Below are 8,666 nucleotides of genomic sequence, written 5' to 3' on the forward strand. Positions count from 1 at the left end.
TGGTTTTTATAATGACACAGATTGTTACCCATATCATATATTTCTATCATTTTGAGTAGATGAATGTTATTTATTTTTAGAGATTGTTTTAAAGGCTGTGTGTGGTTACTGATTATTGAAGCACTGCTGATGTTTGAAGAGATTTTAGGTGATGAGGTCGTAGAGAGGAGGCTAGCTGACTGGCAATATTGTTCGGTGGATTAGTTGGCATTGATGCTAACGTGGCTATCGGACGGAGGGAGGGAAGTGTGTCTGTAGCGAGCCTCCGAGGACTCTACGGCACGGAACCTTTCTCTAGGTGCCTTAAAAACACAAATGTTGCTTCTAGCTTGGTGGCAATGTTTTGTTTGTAGAAACAGAATGGAAACCATACGTGTGTGTGTAAAGGAGTGACAGACCGGAGCTTGCCATTGGTCAGGAGGAGAAGACATACTGTAGTTTGTCAATAATCAGTCAGCAGCATACTACCCTGCATACCACTGCTGGCTTGCTTCTGAAGCTAAGCAGTGTTGATCCTGGTCAGTCCCTGGATGGGAGACCAGATGCTGCTGGAAGTGGTGTTGTAGGGCCAGTAGTAGGCACTCTTTCCTCTGGTCTAAAAAAATAAATATCCCAATTGGGCACACTACCCTGTGTAGGGTGCCAATGTTCGGATGGGACGTTAAATGGGTGTCCTGACTCTGAGGTCATTAAAGATCCCATGGCACTTATCGTAAGAGTAGGGGTGTTAACCCCGGTGTCCTGGTTAAATTCCTAATCTGGCCCTTAAACCATCACGGTCACCTAATCATCCCCAGCTTACAATTGGCTCATTCATCCCCCTCTCCCCTGTAACTATTCCCCAGGTTGTTGCTGCAAATGAGAACGTGTTCTAAGTCAACTTACCTGGTAAGATAATGGATAAATAAAGAGATTTGAGTGAGATCTGACTAATATAACTATAGGTAGAGCAAGAGAGATAATAGATATGCGAGACCACTGACTGATTAGAAGTTGTATGAAATTATTGCATATATATAGCTATCTGGTCTTTATTTAAGCAATACACATGAGATGTGGTATATGGCCAAAGGACTGTTCTGCAGAGCGGAGTGCCTGGATACAGCCCTTAGCTGTGGTATATTGGCCATATACCACAAACACCGAGGCGCCTTTTTGCTAGTAAAAATACATGTTATCATACCCGTGATATACGGTCTGATATATCAGCCAATCAGTATTCAGGGCTCGAACCACCCAGTTTATAAAATGGAACAAATGTCCCTTTACTATTTGCCTGGTGGTTTACAGTCTTCAACTCCTGTCTGTCCTGTTTGAGCCAGTGAGGACTGTGCTCTGGCTGATCTGATTCATGCTAGTTTGTGTTGTGTTCTGGTACCATGAAGGTGATCTGTTAGTGTGTTTTGAGCCACAGAGAAAAGATACTAAACCTCTCTTCTATCCTAGGTAGCAGTGAGTGCAGCCTGTTCTCTCTGTATGAGACTATACATTCAATACGGAACCCAGACCTATCTATATTAGATAGAGCAGTGTTTCCCAAACTCTGTCCTGGGGACCCAAAAGGGAGCACATTTAGTTTTGCCCTAGCGCTAAACATCTGAATCAGCTGTGTAGTGCGAAGGCAAAACTAAACGCGCATCCAATAGGGGAAACACTGCTATAGAGTGATGTTACTACAGAGCCTGGTTTGATCCCGGGCTGTATCCCACAACTGGCCGTGATCGGGAGTCCCATAGGGCGGTGCACAATTGGCCCAGCGTCATTCGGGGTAGGCTGTCATTTTAAAATAAGAATTTGTTCTTAACCGACTTGCCTAGTTAAATAAAGACTGTAACCACTACAGGGCCAGGGAGAAACTCTGCTCCATGCTGCAAGACTCATGCAATTACCCACAGCAACACCCCTGTTCTCTGCTCATACAAGGGGAAGATATTTACACACATCCACTCTACCATTGTAAGGGTTAAGGTGTGTTGTCACTGTCACATGTACCTCTCCCTCAGTCTGTGTTACATGCACTGCATGGTGTTCTGATTTGCACTTTACTGAGAATTTGTCAAACACAATAAACTGACCTATACAGTAGACCACTGCTTTGAGTTTATGAATCACCAGATCACAACTAGCAGAGCTGGAGGCTAAATGTTACATCTCTTTAATACTTATGGGAAATTCACTGGGAATATAAAAAAAGACAAGTCTCATATGGCAGGCATACTATTCCCTGTGTAGTGCACTACATTTGACTGAGCCCTATGTGGCTAAACCTCTGTCACTTAGTTTATTACACAGGGAATAGAGTGTCATGAGACACAGAAGTAGCTGGATACAGTGAATTGTTGTAGCAATTTCCAACGTAGACACTTGTAAAGATACAGTGGAACCTCAACCAATGGTATGGTGTCGTATAATGCCCTCCATAACCCTGGACGGACATCAATACAAGAGATTCAATCCAAAACCGCGCTATAGCGTCCTTAACATTTAAGTCATTTCAAATTGAAAGGTAATTGCCGACAACTGCAGCATTTATCTTTAATGCCATCTCTGAACACAATTACCTTAAGGCTGCATTGTCGACTAGAGTGCTCAGATTGAATCCCAGCCTAAACAATAACAGAAATAGTCCATCCGATTGCAGGTTGTCCAGACAGATTCTACAAGCCTCCGTCATCTGAGTGATTGCCATGGCGATGACAGACGTACCAGCTTGCCGTTCTTCCCGTGTTCACCAGCTGCTCATAGAAGAGAGAACAGACCCAGACGTCATCAATGCCTTATTGACTGATCAACGGTTCTGCTCAGTGGTGACTATTGGAGCTGTAAAGTAAAGCAACTTTCTCACCTGTAGGTAGTTTGTAGTCTACTAAGTGTCACTGATGATGTCTGCATACAGGTCAGGAGGAAGAAGAACCACCATATCTGCTTCCTCTTTACACCTACAGAGAAACACACAGATGCCTGTGACAGATCAATAACATTCACAACCCAAGACAAGAAAATCTGTCTGATAAATTACACAGTGGCATTCTATCCAATTTACAGGTACACTGTCTCTTGTCCTCTTATGTCCATAGGGCCTGGAATTGAAACGATGTTTTAAATGTATTTTCCCACTGTCATCTGAGTGAGATTCAAAAGGTAGAAAGTTCATTCCTTTCATTGAACTCGTGAATTCCAACAACATTCTTTCAACGATTATGAGCTGGTTTCCTGGACCCAGCTTTCTTATTGAGTCAATTAGACCATGCCAACTTCAAGCTCATCTTTCTAAAACAGTAAAAGGTTATTTCAGAATATTTAGGAAAGTTAGCCGACTAACCCCTCAGGACTATTAAATGTAGTATTTTAAAATAATCCTGCAGAAAAAGAAAATGTGAATTATAATTCATGGAGATTTTTGTAGGGGTTGAATTTTAAAATCAAGTCAAATAATGTCAATGTGGAAGTTAAACTTGAGAAGACTTTTTTGCATTACAGGAGTTCTCCTGCAACAGGGTGATCAAATTAAGATCCTACATCTTTATTAAAGAAAGGCATACACAATGGATCATTTGTGTCTAGGTAACCAGCCCAATGACAATACATAATATGTGGAATGTGTTAGGCCCTGATCTGGCTATTCCATATGGCTGTGGGCTTCATTAGTTAATGTAGCAGACAATATTCGCTTAGAATTCCATGGCATTATTTTATAGTATGAATAATACAGTTGAACATAGCTGAATGAGGGAGTGCACACATGAAAGTATTCTGTGTTGAGCAGTTAGAAACAGGTCCTTCTATATGCTTCATTGAGTTATGTAACTTCAGTTGTGAAAGAAATGTTGGGCTATATGTTTTGATTTTTAATACATTCTACGGCTGCATGATGAGACTAATGACTTGGAAAAAGTTGCATGAAAGGCATGAGCTCTGCTTTGTTTGTTGCGCAGGCTATACACAATTTATCAGCTGCATCCCCTTTCTGTGGCCGTAATGCCTCCCCCTAAAAAAACATCCATGCCTTTTGCGGCCGTTGTGCCCTTGAATATAATCATTATAATTCCCTTCTCCCGGCTGCATGCTGAAGCACCGCTCACTCACATGGCTCTCAGTTATGTGATTGGGTCTCTCATAGGCTACAAGTGAAGACTGACACATCAGGGACTCAACTGCTCGCATCCTTATTCAATTCCGAGGTGCATATTGAAGATATTTGAAGAACTGTCCACATTTACTTTGTCAGCCAACACAATAAGTGGGCCTAACGAACAGCAAAAGCACTAGCCTATGTCAATCTACAATCCCCCATAGTACAAAAGTTGACCAATTTATTCTGTGTGAGAAATAAATATTCCAAACATCGCCTGGGACAGTTGTGGAATATGATAGAGCCCAAATTAATACAACCACTAGCATCAAAACATTTAAGCAATGAGCCTGATGCAACAGGTGAGAATGTTTAGCTTCAAATTTTGATAAACTATTTGACTATTTCTTCACATAAGCGCAGCAGTGCGCACATGGCAGTAGGCTACTGTATAAGCGTGAATGTTCCATTAGCAGATACTCAAGTGAGCATACTCATAATTGATGACAAATGTGATTATAATATAACCAATACATGCATAAAGGTGCATCATGGTGAACATTATCTTCCCTAAACTTAACTCACTGCGTATGCATCTTAGGCTCCTCACCCGTTGTAAAGTGGATTAATGTGCTTCATTTTAAAGAAGTTACTTGGCCACTTCAGTTGTGATAGAAACCTTATCAAAACATATAGGCCTATGGGCTAGGCTACATGAGGTGTGAGACTGATTTGAAAAAGTCAAAAAAAGAGAATGCGCTGTTCACCTTAAGCTGGGCATCATTCACAAGTGGTAATGTATAATATATTGTCACCCATCACACTATTCTTTATTTTATCTTGTCATATACGTGTGAAATTAGTTTTGATTTAGAATGAACATTATCAGGCACCTGTCTCAAAACAGGGGCAGCAAAAAAAAAGTATTATATGCACTTAAATAGAAAATGTAGGACATGTTTCCAGTGGTTTATTTTCATGCCAGCCAGGTAGGCTATACTCCTTTTGTAAAGAGAACCAACGTGTATAATATTAGGAAAGTTAAGAAATAAATAGTAGGCCTAGCCTATAGAAAGCTGATGGGATCCTATTAATTTTTAACAGAGGCCATCAACTCTGTTCTCACTCTCATGCAATTGCATTGACTATAGACAAGTTGCGCAACATTTCTATAGTCAATGCAATTGCATGAGAGTGAGAAGAGTTTGATTAGATTTTCAGATACATCTGCATTGATGTTAAAGTGATTAGAGGGACAATAGAGTGCAGAGTACCAGACAGTTAGCATGTTTGGTAGGCTACTAATGACCAGCAGCAGCAGAGCTTGGAGAAGCCCAATTACCATGACTAAAATGGTCACGTGGAATTTGACTGCCATCATGACTGATTGTGTGGCGGTGGTAATACAGTCATCGTAACAGCCCTAGAGAAACACTCATTCACCTTTACCACTGTGTGTGCGCGCACATGTGTGTACCTCATGATGGGATCCTCTACAACTGGTTTGTGGAAGAAAGTGACCAGCTTCTGAAGTGCTTCATGTCTCGCCCTGCAGAATAGACAGACATCAGAATGGTGGCTATTGGACAGAATATTGTTAATAGTATTAAAATCATTATCTGTGTGTGACTCACTGCATGTCAATGCCATCTATGCTGGCATCACTGAGTATGTGTTGGTTGTGGATGCTAGGCTCTCTGCTTCCTGGAGGAAGAACAAGCACACAGTAATAGCCAACAAGCAATAGTTGTAACTAAAATCTTTTGCTTTCATAAGGAACAAAAAAAATGTAAGAAAAACAGGAATTGAAGGAAGGTTAGTGTAAAGCTGTTCGCTGATAGTCAGGAAGCAAGTTCAGGGAGTGAATACATTTAATAAATGAACAAAACACGAATAGCGCAGACATGAAACAGCAACAATGACTGGGGAATAAGCCAAAGGGAGTGACATATGAAGGGCAGACGCCGACCAAGATGATCCCGGGGATCAGGAGTGGACTGGTCACCTCTGCTAAGGCGCGGGAACCTGTCGAGCCGGCTGAGGTGCGGGAGCATGACGACCTAGAGCGCCGGAGAGAGTGCATACATGACAGTATCCCCTCGCCGGCGTGTCTGGCTCCAGCCGCAGGATGCCAACCAAAGGGACGATCCCGGGGACCCAGAGCGGACCGGTCGCCTCCACTGAGGCGAAGAAACCTGACGAACCGGCTGAGGCGTGAGAGCCGGCTGAGACCTCCCCGGTTGCCTCGGTCGAGGCAAGGGAGCCTATCAAACCCACTGAGGTATGGAAACCCGTCGGGCCAGCTGAGGCAGAGGAACCGGCGGCCTCCCAGGTAGCTCCGGTTTGGACACCCTGACTCAACATCACCTCCAACACCAAAACAAACACAAAAAAACACTCCCTGATGCTTCCCTTTGTTGAGTTGTCATTCTGTAACGCTGAGAGTCAGGAAGCAAGTTCAGGGAGGGAAGCCGGTTCATAAATAGATTAACAAAACAAGAAACACGAACAGAACACCAACATGAAACAGGAACAATGACGACTGAGGAAGAAACCAAAAGGAGGGACATATAAAGGGCAGGTAATCAAGAAGGTGATGGAGTCCAGGTGAGTGTTATTATCGTAACGCTGGTGACAGGTGTGCGCCATAACGAGCAGCCTGGTGACCTAGAGGCCGGGAGGAGCACACGTGACAGTTAGGCCAGTCACGGCTCATTGACAGTTAGATAGATCATTGTGTGGTTTGACTGTGGTGTTTCACTCACCCATCTCTGGCATGGACATTGTTTGGATGTGGTCTCTGTAGAAGAGAATGTAGAACATTCATAGGTTAAACCTGCATGGATTTTGGATGCAGCTATAATCAGACATAGCACCCTCAACCTCATGTATAAACCTTGTCTATACATATTCCATAATCTCCATTCGTTAAAAGTTTTTCCAATTAAAGGACATATACTCTAACAGTCCCTACTTCTAAATGTCACTGTTAAAATAGTCAATATTGGAATTTCTGTGTTATGGACTGACCTCTCTGTGGAGTCTTCCTCGATGAGGGAGGAGAGAGGTTCATCATCATCATGTGCCCACTCCTCACTGTCGTCTGTGACTGGGGGGAGAACACAGAGTTTATTTGGATCCACAATATGGCATGTGTGCATGTTGTGATGACCCTCCCACTCTGTCTGCTGTATTCTCTCTTCGCTCTCGTTTTCATTATTAGGATGCCAGTGGGCGGAGCCGGGAGGGTCGTCAGTGACATGGGACATACTTGGGCCTGTCCCAGGATAAATACACCACTTCCCCATTCATGGAAGAGACTCTCTCCATGCAGACACCTTTATAGATTTTGTTGTGCTATTTTTGTGGCCTTTTGTTTGTTTGCTTTGGCACCTTTCAACACCCCGCATTATCACATTTATGCATGCAAACACTCACTTACACTACTGATTACACACACCATTGTTAATTGTATTTAGTTTACTTTATTTAATACATATATTTTGTTATTCCTCGTCTCCACGTTGTCTCCCTTTTGTTATGAACTTCGAGCCACTTTGTGACAATGTGCACTAAATTATTGACTGTAATCAGTGAAGTACTTACAGCTGCCTGTATCTTCCTGAAGTGGGTAGTGATTGGATGTCCTGCTGTCCATCTCGCCTCCTCCCTGTTCTACCATAGTGGTAATGTTTTTACAGCTGATGGCCCAAGAAGCCCTCTTCCCCATTTCCAACATCTCCTTAATGTCCAGCTCAACGTCGCTCACTGAGATGTATCCATCTACATACACACATACAGTACCAGTCAAAGAATGGACACACTTAGTCATTCAAGGGGTTTTCTTAATTTTTACTATTTTCTACATTGTAGAATAATAGTGAAGACATCAAGACTATGAAATAACATATGGAAAAATGTAGTAACCAAAATAGTTTAAACAAATCAAAACATATTTTAGATTCTTCAAAATAGCCACCCTTTGCCTTGATGGCAGCTTTGCACACTCTTGCCATTCTTTGTAAACCTATATTCAAACAACTACTCCAGATTTTGAGCCATTCATTTGACAGATTTTATGCCCTTACACAGCCATCTGTATTCCTGTTGAAAAACATGGTCAGCACAAACCAAATGGGTCAGGGATTAGCCATGCTGGAGTGTGCCTTCTAAATAAATCACATTAATGTCCATGTTTCTTGGCCCAAGCAAGTCTCTTCTTATTGGCCATTTGTCCTTTATTAATGGTTTCTTTGCAGCAATTGACCATGAAGGCCTTTCACACAGTCTCTGAACAGTTGATGTTGAGATGTTACTTGAACTCAGCTTTTAGTGGTCCGTAACTCTATGAACTTATGCTGACTAATGTCCTTTCCTGTTCTTCACAGCCAGTTTCATTAGGGCTTATGGTTTTTGAGTCCTTGAAGACAGTTCTGAAATTTTCCAGATCACTGACCTTCATGTCTTAAAGTAATGATGGACTGTAATTTCTTGTTGCTTATTTGATCTGTTCTTCATAATATGGACTTGGTCTTTGACCTGTTATCTACACTACCTTGTCACAACACATCTGACAAAGGTAAATAAATTCCAC

The sequence above is a fragment of the Oncorhynchus gorbuscha genome, linkage group LG15, assembly GCF_021184085.1.
Source record: "Oncorhynchus gorbuscha isolate QuinsamMale2020 ecotype Even-year linkage group LG15, OgorEven_v1.0, whole genome shotgun sequence".
Lineage (NCBI taxonomy): Eukaryota > Metazoa > Chordata > Actinopteri > Salmoniformes > Salmonidae > Oncorhynchus > Oncorhynchus gorbuscha.